Source organism: Perca fluviatilis, chromosome 1, assembly GCF_010015445.1.
Source record: "Perca fluviatilis chromosome 1, GENO_Pfluv_1.0, whole genome shotgun sequence".
Taxonomy (NCBI): Eukaryota; Metazoa; Chordata; class Actinopteri; order Perciformes; family Percidae; genus Perca; species Perca fluviatilis.
The window spans coordinates 27,804,133-27,817,763 of record NC_053112.1 but is presented as its reverse complement, the minus strand read 5'-3'; the positions used below and the strand labels follow the sequence as shown (position 1 = coordinate 27,817,763).

Here is a 13,631-nt window from a genome sequence, read left to right as displayed (position 1 = left end):
TTGTCTGTATTTTGATGGAAATCGAGATCCATATGTGCCTGTCACATTATATGCAGTCTATCAATATGTAAAATCAGTGAATCAACAGAGGAAAATGTAATTCCTGCATAAGACATTCACAATTAGTCATTTATGTTAACTCTCTAAGAGTTAAATACTAAGATAAGATTTATTCACACATACCATACAGTGTACATCAAAATCAAAATCAAGACTGCTCTCTGCGAGTCTATGTTGACATGGATTAACGTCACTGCCATTAAATGAGGTTAATACATGATAAGCATTCAGGGAGCAGCGAAATAAGGTCAAACCAAGTGCTAAAACAGGCAGGGTTTAGTATTACACTAGTAGTATAATAATATTTACATGTAGCAACAACAAAACATGTATGCAACAATGCAAATGAAAGACAAAATGATATGGTTAAAGCATAACATTTTCTGTAATCACATTCTAAAAACAGTTTTAAGGTTTACTGTGTGATTGGAAAAACCTTTTGTTGCTAAGGAAAGCAGCCTCAGATTATTTTAAATAGTTCTTTAACACTCAAATGCATTGCTAGATCTCTTCATAGACACAGATATAAGCAGAATGTTGCAACACAATATGGTAAGAGATGGACTCCAATTGAAGTTAGTGTGCGTTAAGATGATGCTTTGTCTCACTACAATGTAGTGTAAGGTGTAAAAATGTCGTCAAAATACCGTTGGTTTTCCGAGAGTCAGATCTATTTTCCTCCAAATATTCTTAGCCCTGGAGTTTTGCAAATACATGCATATTTGTCACAGAAAGAATATTCAAAAGTTTAAACTGCTTGTACTGCATAAAATGTGCATCAGAGCTTCTGTGACACTAACTTTGTGACTACAAGCCCTGTCATTTGTCATTATGAAAAGTTAATATGCCGACACTGCATTGACCCAGATTCGGAGCGGAGTTAAGCACATACACACACTTGTGTGGAGCAGTGGGGATATCAGTAAAACCAGAAGGCAAGGTCCAACCGATATCGCTGCCCGCGCTCTCTCAGAGCCATGTTCTAGACGGCCAAAATAGAAGCTATTGATCAAAGTGAAGCAGAGCAGCAACCGTTAATTCTCTAAGTTGTTAAAACCGTCTTTAGGGATCAAAACCCCCTTAAAACATAATACACACACTGCAAAGTTGAATAAACACTCTTAAACCATGTCTTCTGAAAACACCTGTCACTGATTGGCTGGAATGTGTCCATAAAAATCCTTTATCGGGAACCTCAAACAAGTTTGAAATACTTTGCTGTTCCTGCAAGCCAGGGTCTGGGGGAGGGTTACTCTTGTCTTTTAAAAAACAACTGGGATGTTTCTCAGACAACTTTAGAATCCAATAGGGGAAAAAGTGATGTGCTTTTTATTATTTTGTATGATTTTTTACATTCTATTTATGTCTTTACGCTGTGCATACGTAAACATAGTTTTGAGTGTGACAGGCTACCTATGCAAAATAAGGTCCAGACAAACTAAGTCTGAATGCCAAAAAATGAGAATCTCAAAGCTGAAGGTGAGTGTATACCGGTGCAGTGTACTGGTTGTATGTTGCAGTCAAAGCATGTGGTGAACACTTCCAACAAATTCCCAAGATGAAGTTTCAAACTCATCCAACGACTATTCAACCTTCCCTTTGGTCAAGTCCCTTTTTTACCGCAACTATAAAGCAATGAATCTGTGTCAACATAAAATCACTAAAGCAGAAGAGACGTCTGCTCTCCTCTGTAATCACATATTTGTGCCAAACTGATCAGATTTAAAACAATTGTGTTAATTACTTAAGCATGACAAGATTGCATGAATCTTAACAAATGCTCTCCCACTTATTTGTTTTACACAGATTAGGAGCAGGAGCATGATGTTAAATGTACCTTGTAGATGTTTTAACTACCAGTAGCACTATGGGCCAATGTTTTTTAGGAGTGGTTCCCTGTTTAGTCTGTATTGTACATGCACACGTGAATTCATTCTACTGATCAACACTTAGTTGCAGGAACATGCCAACAAGCATAGCAATGCACCAAAAGAGGCAAAGAAGAAGCCTGCTAGCAAGTAAACATGGATGTAAACAATGCAAGATTTTAAGTATTTCATAAATAAGCTCTTTTTAGGAGGAAGGACCTTGAGAATACACACAGAGCATTTTGATGAGAAACACTAAATATAAACATACATTTTGTGTCTAAGAGCCATTCCCCCAAAATGTTGCGACAAGATGACAATGCATTTGCCATGGGCCTGAATGGGACAGTGAGTCATCTGACCAAGCTTTGCAGCCCTTCTGACTTTGCAGCGGACAATGCTCAACAAAAAACTATGACTACAGCAAGCACCTTTAAGGAGCTGATAGTCAACAACTTGTTTCAGCAAATACTTCACATCTTAAGCCTAGTTTATACCAAAGATCCGCGACAAGGCTAAACCGTTTCATAAAGTTGCAGGGAAAAGTTGCAGCAGTCTGAACTGGCCCGTCTAAGCTCAATTCAAGCCAGCTGATGGTGTCGTCTGCGACTCAGCTTGTCAAGTCGGGAGTGGTTTTAGAGTGTAATGTGAAGAGTGAATGAAGAGTGAATCCTGTTATTTTCAACGTTTCATCACTACTAGAAATTCAACTAAAGCAAGTATCTCAATATCACTATCATTCATATTTTAAGATGCTGCCGATTATATTCAGCTACATAAAAAGCCTGAAAAGTTGGAAGTTAGAACGGAAGTACAGTCGCTGCTATGGCGATGATACACAGTCTTGTCTAGTCACATTGGTGTAAACTGGCAGGTTCCAGAATGTTGCAGACCAGCGCATTGCAAATAGTTGCAAGCTTCAACTATTCTCGTCATGCATCTTTGGTGTGAACTGGGCTTTAAGTCTCACACAGAATGTGTAGGGAACTATATTCCAATGAATGGATGTTATTACTGGTTATTGTCCTGGGATTTACACAACAATCAAACTAATGTTGTAGGATTAACCCATGACAGTGGTCTGTAGTATAAATACAGTTAAATACAGATTTAATCCCACATCAGACATGGCTTTTGTGTGTGAGTGGTACAGTATACAGTTACAATGAATGTATGCAATATTGCACTTGTAAAAAATTCTAGTCATTTCTGCATACCTAATATGATCTACTCAATAACTAAACCTTCAATTATGGGATACTGTATTGGCAAACGCTTTAAGTCAATGAATTTGAATGTCAGATGAAATAAAAATAGTGACATCTATGAGTAGGGTTGGGTATCGTTTGGTTTTTTTTTGATTCCGGTGCTAAATCGATACTTTTAAAACGGTGCCGGTGCCTAAACGGTGCCTGAACCGGTACTTTTCAATAAAGTTAAAAAAAAAGAAGAAGAAAAAAAATAAGGGTAGTAAACAACAGTCAGTGACTTGTCTATTGCTAAGGCCATGGTCAAAATTAAAGATTTAATAATAATGTAATAACTATAACAATAACAATAACTTATTTCACCAGTATATCGCTGTTGAACCCCAGATGGGAAAAGGGTATTTTACAATTACTGTGAATGCACCACGAGGCTACCTGTTTTAAGTGAATCCACCGTCTGTGTTGTTTAATTCCGACAACGGCAGCTGCGAGTGAAAGCACCATCTGTGTTGTGTAATTCCGACCATATAAACATACTGTATATCTATGAATTGCGAACACGGCAGCTGCTGCTGCGCTGCAGTGCAGACTGTTACATCCCGCTGTTGAAGTCCTCCACAGTGAAATACAGTCACGCTTTACACTGTTTAACGTTAGCTGTCAACATTTTACCGGTGTTTAATCCAGCTGCTAGCTAAAGGGAGGCTAACGTTACATGCTGTCAGGTGTAGTGTAAAGTCAAGCACCGAAATGAAGCACCGAAACTTTCGTTCTTATTCGGTCTCGTTACTACCGTTTACGTCGGCACCGGTTCCCTATTGGCACCGAGTTTCGGTACCCAACCCTATGTATGAGTATTATAAAAGAGACTGTTCCTATTTATAGGCTTACAAAATGTAAAGTTCTTTGAAACAAATTTGTGATTTTGGATAATATGGACAAATTGTACTGACCTAGGGTGGGTCATTTTTACAGGTTAGTTAAACGTGTAACCCTGAATTTATGATGTCAAAAACTGTGTCCAGCAATGGCTTTTGTTTTGTTTTTTCCAAAGAAATTACAATATACCAAAAAAAATACGGAGCTAGAAAATATATGCAGCTGCAACTACAGAAGCCATATTTACAAAGTGACGCAGTAATTGTAAGAGATAGAAGCAAATGAAAGACTGCATTCCTTTAATGTCTAAATGGATGTTCAACATGTCAGAATGAGTTTTTTTGTGCTCATGCCCTGAATTTCTCTGGCACAGCCCCACTTCTTGTAGTAGAGCTCTTGATATGGGCACACACAACACAGTCAACACCAATAATGGCAATTTCAGCTCAAGATGGAACAAAACTAATTCATCTTCTTGTGTACATTTTTCCTGTAAAGATCTACAGTTTTGTAAAACACTGTAATTTAAGAGCTACTGCCATCACGGCCCACATCTATGATTTCTTTCAGCAATTCAAATAGGTTTGGTTGACTTACAGAAATAACAACTCCTATATCGGCATTTCTCTTAAGTTGACATGAAAAAAAGTTATCTCCTAGCATCAGATACCCCAGCTTGAATCAAAACTGAAACTGTGTTAGTCTCTAAAAACTGGTTAAAAAAAAATGATTTCATGTTCATCACCTACATTGTCTTGATCATTATTTTTGAGGCTACTTTCAGTAAAAACAGAAATCTTAATTGGCAAGTTCACCCAGACTTTTACTGTGTGTGGAATTTAATGTCTTGTTAAGAAATTGACAGCAAAGGTCCCTTGCTCTTTTAAGAGGATAAAATAGTGGGTTTATAATGGAAAACTGTGAGTGACTGTAGGAAATGCAGAGCGAAAGAAGCAAACTACACAAAACATGTGAGGATAATTTCTGAGAAAATGGGGAAGACACTGAAAAATGTATGCGCTGATTGCACATGTCAGGCATTTCTGGGAAATCTGTAGCTTGCACATTCTAAGCCTTTAACACCCCAGTTTCTGGTTCATTTATAGAAAAGATCTATCTCATCTTGAGTTAAGAGGTTCATTGCAAATTGCAAGGAACATATGTATTTAACTTTTGAAATAAAAAAAGAAATTGCCCTGAAAGAATATGTCCCCAGCCTCCCACTCCAAGCTTCAAGCCTAAGCCCCAGACGTCAAATTCAAGAATTGCCGCTTGTCAGCATATCGATTTTCTGTAAGAGGAGTGAAGAAAAGCAGTCACCAAACAATAGAAAAGTTAACGCACGAAGACAGAGCACACACACTGTGGGGGAGGAGATGGGCCAATACTTGGGGCCTACACTGGTCCCAGACGTAGCCCATGGTGGGGGTGGACAGGGAGGGAGTATGAGAGAGACAAGTGAGGCCTCAGAAGGACAGAACAACTGAGAGGATGATACACTTCAATGGCCTCAAGCATGACTCAGCACAGATTTGTTTTTGATAGAATCAAAACAATAAGGTGGCACCACGAAGGGTAAAGACACAGCAGAAGCAGAAAGGGAACTTTCCAGTATCAGAAGTGTGTTAGCATGACCTCTCATAGATAGAGAAGCATAGATTGTGCAAGTGAGAGAGACACTTAATGTTTGCACCACAATTGATGCACAGTTCACCAAACTGCATTGTTAGTGCCCATCCACTAATGCCTAGCCTACAAGCTACATCTACAAAATTCACCAGATGCCTGTTTTATGGAAGTGGACTTATGTCCTCACTGTTGATGCTGACATAGACTAGTTTATGAGCTATGGCCTTGACCATTTTTTATCTATGGTTGACACTGCATCCACCCTTGTTCTCCTAGTGAACTTTTTGCTAATTGCAATAACCAGGAACAGGATGAGTTCCTACCTAATATAAGTTTTGCATTGCATACTGTTCAAGCTGTGTCACTGAAAATACTATATTATGTACAACTTAAAGAGACTACTTAATGATCCTAACATTAGGGACAATTTGATGTTGGTAAAAAATGCCTATAGGCTGTGTTCAGCATTACGTCAATTTTCAATGACAAAGTCAAGTCATACTGGACAGTCAAGTCAACATGCCCTGAAGTGTGTCCATGTCTTAACATGACTACAAGATTCAAAGAGACTAGGACATGCAGTTCCAACTTTAAAACATAGAGTATTTGATGTTCACAGTTCAAGGCATCCTAGTCTGCACCTATAACATGAATTCTTAGAATGAAGCAAAGCCAGCTATAAAGGTAAGAAATGATCCACATTAGCTGGATAAAGTCTAAAAATTGGTTGTGCCTGTACTTGTGAAGAAAGGCTTTGTTGTCACATCATAACCTCAGAACTGACAGGGCCACTGGCCAACAAAAGAAAAATACTATTAACAATTCAGTCTTATCAAAATCTATATTTTTTTCCCCAGAGACTGTTGTATCTGTGGGAGGCTGGGTGAGAATCATTAAAACAGCAGTGAAAAATCTTGGCAGCAGCTTGGCATCACACTCCAGTTCCAACGTCTCAATGAGAAAAGGTTCTGTCTGCTCACTGAGACATTTAAAACCTCTCAGTTCTTAGGAGATGTGAACTCATTTTTAGAGCTGCAAAGATTAATCAGTTGTAAACTATTAAATTAATCGGCAACTTTTTTGATAATCAATGAATCAGTTTGAGTAATTTTTTATGGGGTGAGCACAGCTGAGTGAGTAACGTGAGTTGTATCTGAGAGTGGCTGCTGCAAACGTGTTTTTTTGTATTTTGGTGCACAGCCTGTGCCCCTAGTGTTTGTTTGACGTTTACGACCCCTGTGTTGTCTCCCGAGACCGGGCTTTTTCACAGTGTATTCAGGGGGCAGGCAGCTAGTGGATCAAGGAGAGATGCCTACGATTTGAGCCAAAAACGAAACCACGCTGAAACCATGCAAGAACTCATACTGCACCTTTAAATGTGATATTTTTTTTGTTTCTTCATTCCTCTGAGACAGTAAACGGAATATATATTTGAGTTGTGGACAATTAGACATTTGATATTGGGCTCGGGAAAAACACTGATTAACATTTTCCACCATTCTCTGACATTTTATAGACAAAACAACTAATCAATTAATAGAGAAAATAATCCACAGAGTAAATGACAATGAAAATAATCATTAGTTGCAGCCCTACTCCTTTTGCTCTCTCTCCATAAATGTTTCCACTGACATGACTAAAACCTTATCACAGGTAATTTAACCCCTTAATTAAAGTTATCAAATTGCTGCTTGTTTCTATGCTTTGCTAGTTTTAAAGATTTCCAAAAAATAAATGATCATCTGGAAGCCCCTTGTCAATTAGTGAACACATCTACTGCATGTTACCAGGGCTATATGCTCCCAAGATCCTACTGTATGATCCTTTAACATAAAAAACAACAATATTGTCCAAACCTTTTAGGCAAGACAAGGGACGCATAGCTACTTTCAGCAACAAACCAACTGTACAAAGTGCAAAAGAAACAAACAACAAAAGGACATTTAGCCAAGAAAATAGAAAATAAAAACAAGTTTAAATAGAATAAGACAGATAGAGAATAAGATGAATAATTATTTGATTTAATATTAGGCAGCAGCAAACAGAAAAGTATTTAGCCTTGATTTAAAAGAACTGAGAGTGTGTTCCAGATATGTGGTGCATAGAAACTGAACGCTGCTTCTCCATGTTTAGTTTTGACTCTAGGGACAGAAAGACCACCTGAGAGTTCTGGATGGTTCATAATGAAGCAGAAGATCAGAAATGTCTTTTGGCCTTAAATCAGTCAGTGCTTCATTAACAAACAGCAGCATTTTGAAATCAATTTGTTGACAACCACAGAGTACAATCTGATAGTACAACACCACCAGTAGGAAGCATAACCTAAATTGTTGTATGAGCTTAAAACAGTTGGCCAGCAGCTGGCCCAATCCTTAACCAAGTAGTTTGAGTTGCCTAACTATATAACCTTTATATCTTATTAAGCAGTAGCCTATCTGATACTCTAACCCTGGTAACAAAGGACCTAGGATATAGAGTGGGAATGCCTGAGGATGGAGAGTTGGGACATTTTAGAAACAGTTTGATGACAACAATATGCTCACACTATGCACTTATCATCTATAATTTAAAAAGGTGACTTTTAAAACTAAGAATAGAAACATTTGAACAGATTTTGAAGCACTACCTGCAGAAGATTTTTGAAGATATGCATGGAAATTTTAAGAATAAGGTTTTCATTGCGCACAAATACTATTTTACAGTTTTAAAATGCTGTCACCAACCAAAGGTTGTATGCTTACTAAGGATATGATTACATTAGAAAGTAAATAGAGTAGATCTTGAAAAAGATACAAATAAAAATGGATCTTTAATATACAGTACAACGACTGTCACATTTGTCTACTTGAAAGGTGCCTGATTAAAGAAACTGGTGGTTGATGGATTTGACTAGCCACTGGGGCTCATTGTGCAGGAACATTACCTACAACCCTTGCTGTAGGTTTAGAGGTACTCGCTTATGCTAAAAGCCTGATCGGTCAATGCTGCAATAAGCTACAGTGCTGCAGGCGCAGTCATATAACATCAACTGACCACAAGCAAATGCAACTAGTTGCGTGAAAATAATAGTGCAGCGTAAGGGGATTGTCTTTTTTGAACCGTCAAAACCTGGACAGCACATCAAGTCAACCTCATATTTGACACTATGATTTTGGAACATTAAATTTGTGCAGATCTGTTAGCAGCTTTTGTTTGTATGGCAGGATTCCTACCATTCTGACGCCCGGTAAGAATGCCACTCCAACCGGAATATAGGATCTCAGCTGCACAACATTACATTTTGATTCAAAATTTTACACACAAGTAAGTTTCATAAGAAAATGACAAAATATCAGCCTGACTTCTGATGACTTGCAATGCTTTGTGAGCAGTTTCTCGATTAAATTTAATTCAACCACATTCACAGTGTAATGGTAGGATGGGTTGTTGCTTTTTAAATGATAGTCCTATAGAGAATAAAGCTAGGCTGTAACAATATAAACTTTCGCTGCAACAGCTCATATGCCAGGCTTTGTCAGTGTGGGTGTGGTCTAAAGCAGACTAATAGACATGAAAAGGAACTTAAGAGCATAACCTCATTCTTTCTTGCTGCACCAAGCTGCTGCTGACACTATACTTTCAAGCATTGCTGGATCATCTGCTTTATTGTCCCCACTGAAACAATAAAGTGCTCTTTATGCCATATAAACAGGTAAGGAAACAGCAGATGAATCTAGCCCATCTAACACACTGTATGCCCATTAAATATTCTGTTAAATAGGTAAAGTAATCGACGCTCCATACAACCCACAATGTGCTAATTTTTATAACCTAAAAGATGAAGAACTACACACTTAGCCCAAAGCCTAGTGAGAATGTTTGCTGTTAGTTGAATTCAGTTCCACTTTGCAGAATTAGACAATACAAACCCCGGGGTTAGGAGAGTTCAAACTGATGTGGCAGACAACACCGCTACAACTATTGATTGTTCTGTGTTGTTTCTATTGCCTCATCTCTCATCTCTTAAACAGTATCAAACATTTGTGCAAGAGCTGGAGTGAGAGAAGGCCTTAGAGAGGCAATCCTGTTCCAGTAAGCAAGGGGTACCATGGCTACACTAAAGCTCTGCTTGAGTACAACAACAGGGGGTTCCATGGTGGTCAGCCAATATTGCTTCCTCTCCCAGGAGACAGAGAACACAATGCACCCTGGACTGCCATTGATTGCATAGTCTCACCCATAAATTATGGCTTTTCCTCATCCCCAGTAACAGAACCAAGCGTTATACTGCGAATGGCATGAAGTAACTGAGCCACAGCATTCAGACGATTATATACAGGTGGCAGTCAATCCCTGTAATTTGGTATTATCAAATGAGGAATAAGAAATGGGCTACTGGTGAAAACAAATCCTTTTGACACCAGCTTTGTAGTTGTATGAGTGATTTTCTTTCCAAAATCAAAACAAATTGTTTGTTAAGTTTGCCCAGAGAACCAAGGTGAGAAGAAAATGGCAAAATGTAATCCTGAATACTAAAGCATGTAGGGCTAAGACGATATGCTTTTGTCCCGATTCAATTATTTCACGATACATAGGTGCCGATTCGATTAGTATTGTGATTTTCATTTATTGCGATTGCAGAAGAATTGCAATACGATAGTACTGAGTATTGGAATTTACTTTTCCTTCCTTAATAAAAACAAAAGGTGAATATTACACTTCTAGAGACAAAATATCATGAGACATTTCTAAAAAGCGATTGTTTTCTAAAAAGAATTTGCATCACATGTTAGTCAGTCAGTCAGTCTCACATTTATTTAATTTGTAAAGAAGTACATAACATGTATCTGCTTTTGGTCAGTTTTGCTGGAAACGGATATGATGTAGTCGCCATCAGCGGTACCATATAAACTGAAAATATTTAGGTGAATAATTGATACATAAAAAATATAGATTTTTAGGGAAATAATGGATTTAAAAAATTGTCGCTATAAATGAAACACGGTACATACGATTTTCAATGTTTTTCCTCACTTCTGAAAGCATGCTTCGCAATGGTTAACAATCTAGTATAAGAGCATAATTCTGAATATGGATGTAGTCTACTGTACAAAAATATATCCTAAAGGTTAAACAAATAAGCCTTGCATACAAGGCTTACAGCAAGCAGATGGTTAGACAGTAATGCACATATGCAGATATTTCCCAAAGGGCGGAGAAGAGTCTGTCCATTCTTGGCAGTTTGGGATCACAGCTCTTGCCTTGTCTGCCTCTAGTCAATATTCAGTAAAATAGCCTATATATTTACAAGTTTATATATTTCTTGTTACGCAAAATAACTGCAAAGTTCTACAACTTTCCTTACTCAATATACTAGTCTGCCACATCAAAGGATGAGAACTGTTAAACTGCATTGTGAGTAGCCAAACTAATTGAGTGCTGATTTGATATTATTCAATTAGATAATTGTCAGGAAATTAAGTGACAACAATTTTGATAATCAATTCATTGTTTATGTCATTTTACAAGCAGAGATAATAATAATGAGCCAAATAATAGCTGGTACCACCTTCTCATATGTGAGGATTTGCTGCGTTGCCCACTTTTATTATTATTATTGTAACATCTTTTTAAATTTAAAGATGTGTCCTTGGGCTCTGGGAAATTGTGATGGGCATAAATTACTATTTTCTGACAATTTATAGATTACAATTTATTAGTAGCCTATTATAACAGATTAATTGAATATGAAAATACTCATTAGTTGCAGCCCTTTTGCCCTGAACTTTGTTTTTCATTGCATTGGGATAGACAACAAGTGATATTATGAATGTGGGAAAATAATATCTCACCAATATTATTTCCTAGATTATTTATTTCTTCTTTAAACCTCATATGCCAAAAGACACAGCACACTACACTGTGTATTGTTTTAGATCAGACTTTGCAGGCTGTCCCTTCCTCTGGCTATAATACAATGACATGGTAAACATATGGGACAGTAAGACAGAGACCCATACAGACCTGGCAGTGAGTCTGAGCATGCCTCCTTGCCAATCAAAAGTTCAGATTCTAAATTCAGCCACTATGTGACCCCTTGAGGCATCTGAGACCCCATATCCAGTTACAGGAAAAGAATGTGGCACACTACACTTGGTCACAAAAAGCTTAGGTCTGACTCCTACTGTTAAACACAGAGTGCACTTAGCCTGAGTGGTGCGTGTATGCAAACAAGCCCACCACGACACACATACTCTATTGATAATTTACCATTTAACATGATTTTTACAGCTAATGAATAGGAGAACAAAAAAACTGTAGCCAACAATGTGCTGCAGTGTGCAAGACAGACATGATATATGTATCGCTGACTGAACATAGCCTATAGGTTAACCACATAACTGCATCGATGCTTAGCTGTATGACAACTCTGAATGCACATTGTTTGCCGTAAGGGACGGTTGAAACTGAAATTTGCGACTCTTAAATCAGCCTGCCAGGTTCCTTGAACTAGCCTAATTGTTCTCATTGTTAAAGAGCTAATAGATACTTGACTATACAGACCCGTTACACTTGCAGAGTGAGGCAAGGCAAGGCTTCGCTACTTAAAACACTTGAGTCAAGCACGATGAATAAATAATTCAAAATCATTTGCAAAAGATTAGTATGACTTAATTCAAGCGGCATAACGAGTGAAGCGTTTATTTCAATCTAGCGTAAGAATGTCAATTAAACAAAGAGGAAAAATTATCAAACAAAGAAATTTAAGAACGTTGCAAAGACACGAAGGGAAGAATCTAAATTGTATTTACGTAAGTAAGGGAATTGAAGGATTATTAACCAGCTCCCGAACGCTTAAACAGCCTTTAATGCAGATGTGGGACCGTACGCTTAAACAGCCTTTAATGCAGATGTGGGACCGTTATTTTACTACCATAAAAGTGGCAGTTAGCTTAGCCACTTCACTAGCCTAGCAGCCTAGCATGTCTCTGTCCGACAGGCTCTCACAAATCAGTCGGAGTCGGAGCAGGCTTTCAGCACTGGGCTCACTGGATAGCAGTGCTTGGAGTGCGGTTTAGATAACGTTAGCAGAGTGGGCGACATTGAGATTTTAGCTAAGGTAACGAGGATAGCCCAGCTCAGCACATAAACGCCATGTAACGTTAAGCGTGCTGTGGTATAATGGGCAGTAAAGTATTTCGGTGCGGTGATTTATTTACACCGCCAACTAGCACAATGATGAATGAAAAGCCGGACCTCGCCTAAGCTAATGTTAGCAGCACAGCGGGTCAGTCAGTGCAGCAAGTGTAACGTTAATGCTACCAAGCTGCTAGCAACAAATCATCCAGTTGACAAACCACAGCATCCAACAAACAAACGCTACGCACCTTTTACCGTTGGAGATGACACCTCTTGCAGGTCCACAAACTGTGTACAGCGCCTGGTTTCACTAAGTATTCCCAAAAATGGTGTCCTCCTGTTATCCCACTGTAAACAGTGAAAATTGACTCAATCCGGACGCTTTCCTCAATCTTGTGGTGCTGAATCTGAGACTACACGCTTCTGTCGGTGTCTCGGAAATGCCTCCTCCTCCTACGGCTGCCTGCGAAATAATGACCCCTCACAGCGCTCCAACCACAACAACAGAGCAGGCAGGTGCAAATGATGGTGCGCTAGTAACTGAAAGCCTTGCAACATAGTGGGCAGTGTGGTAGGTTCCAGGGTTGTCAAATCAGAAGAGCCTCCGTTTTTGACGCATGCGTGGTTCCGAGTGTGAGGATGCGCCCTGCCAGTGAACACATTGTAGCGAGGATTTCTGAGCTTTGACATATTCTTGGTGGGTGCGTGCCGATTCCAGCTGTAGAGTAATACTAAATACCAATATAACATAACATAACTAATAGCCTATTAGGTTTACAGAAATAAATAAAATGCTTTTTCTTTTACATTTTTTACACTATTGTAGAAATGCTTACTGCAGAGTAAGAGTAGATTAAATAATTAAATT

The 13,631-nt window shown here is 38.4% G+C and overlaps 1 protein-coding gene across 1 annotated transcript in view; it reads right to left on the bottom strand.

The window, feature by feature from the left end:
- The window catches only part of ctnna2 (catenin (cadherin-associated protein), alpha 2), a 331,452-nt gene extending 318,126 nt beyond the window's left edge, over window positions 1–13,326 (bottom strand). Inside the window, exon 1 of the mRNA XM_039802047.1 lies at window positions 13,012–13,326. The gene's annotated coding sequence lies outside the window, so the exon portion shown is untranslated. The remainder of the gene's footprint in view (window positions 1–13,011) is intronic.
- Window positions 13,327–13,631: the final 305 nt, after the last annotated feature.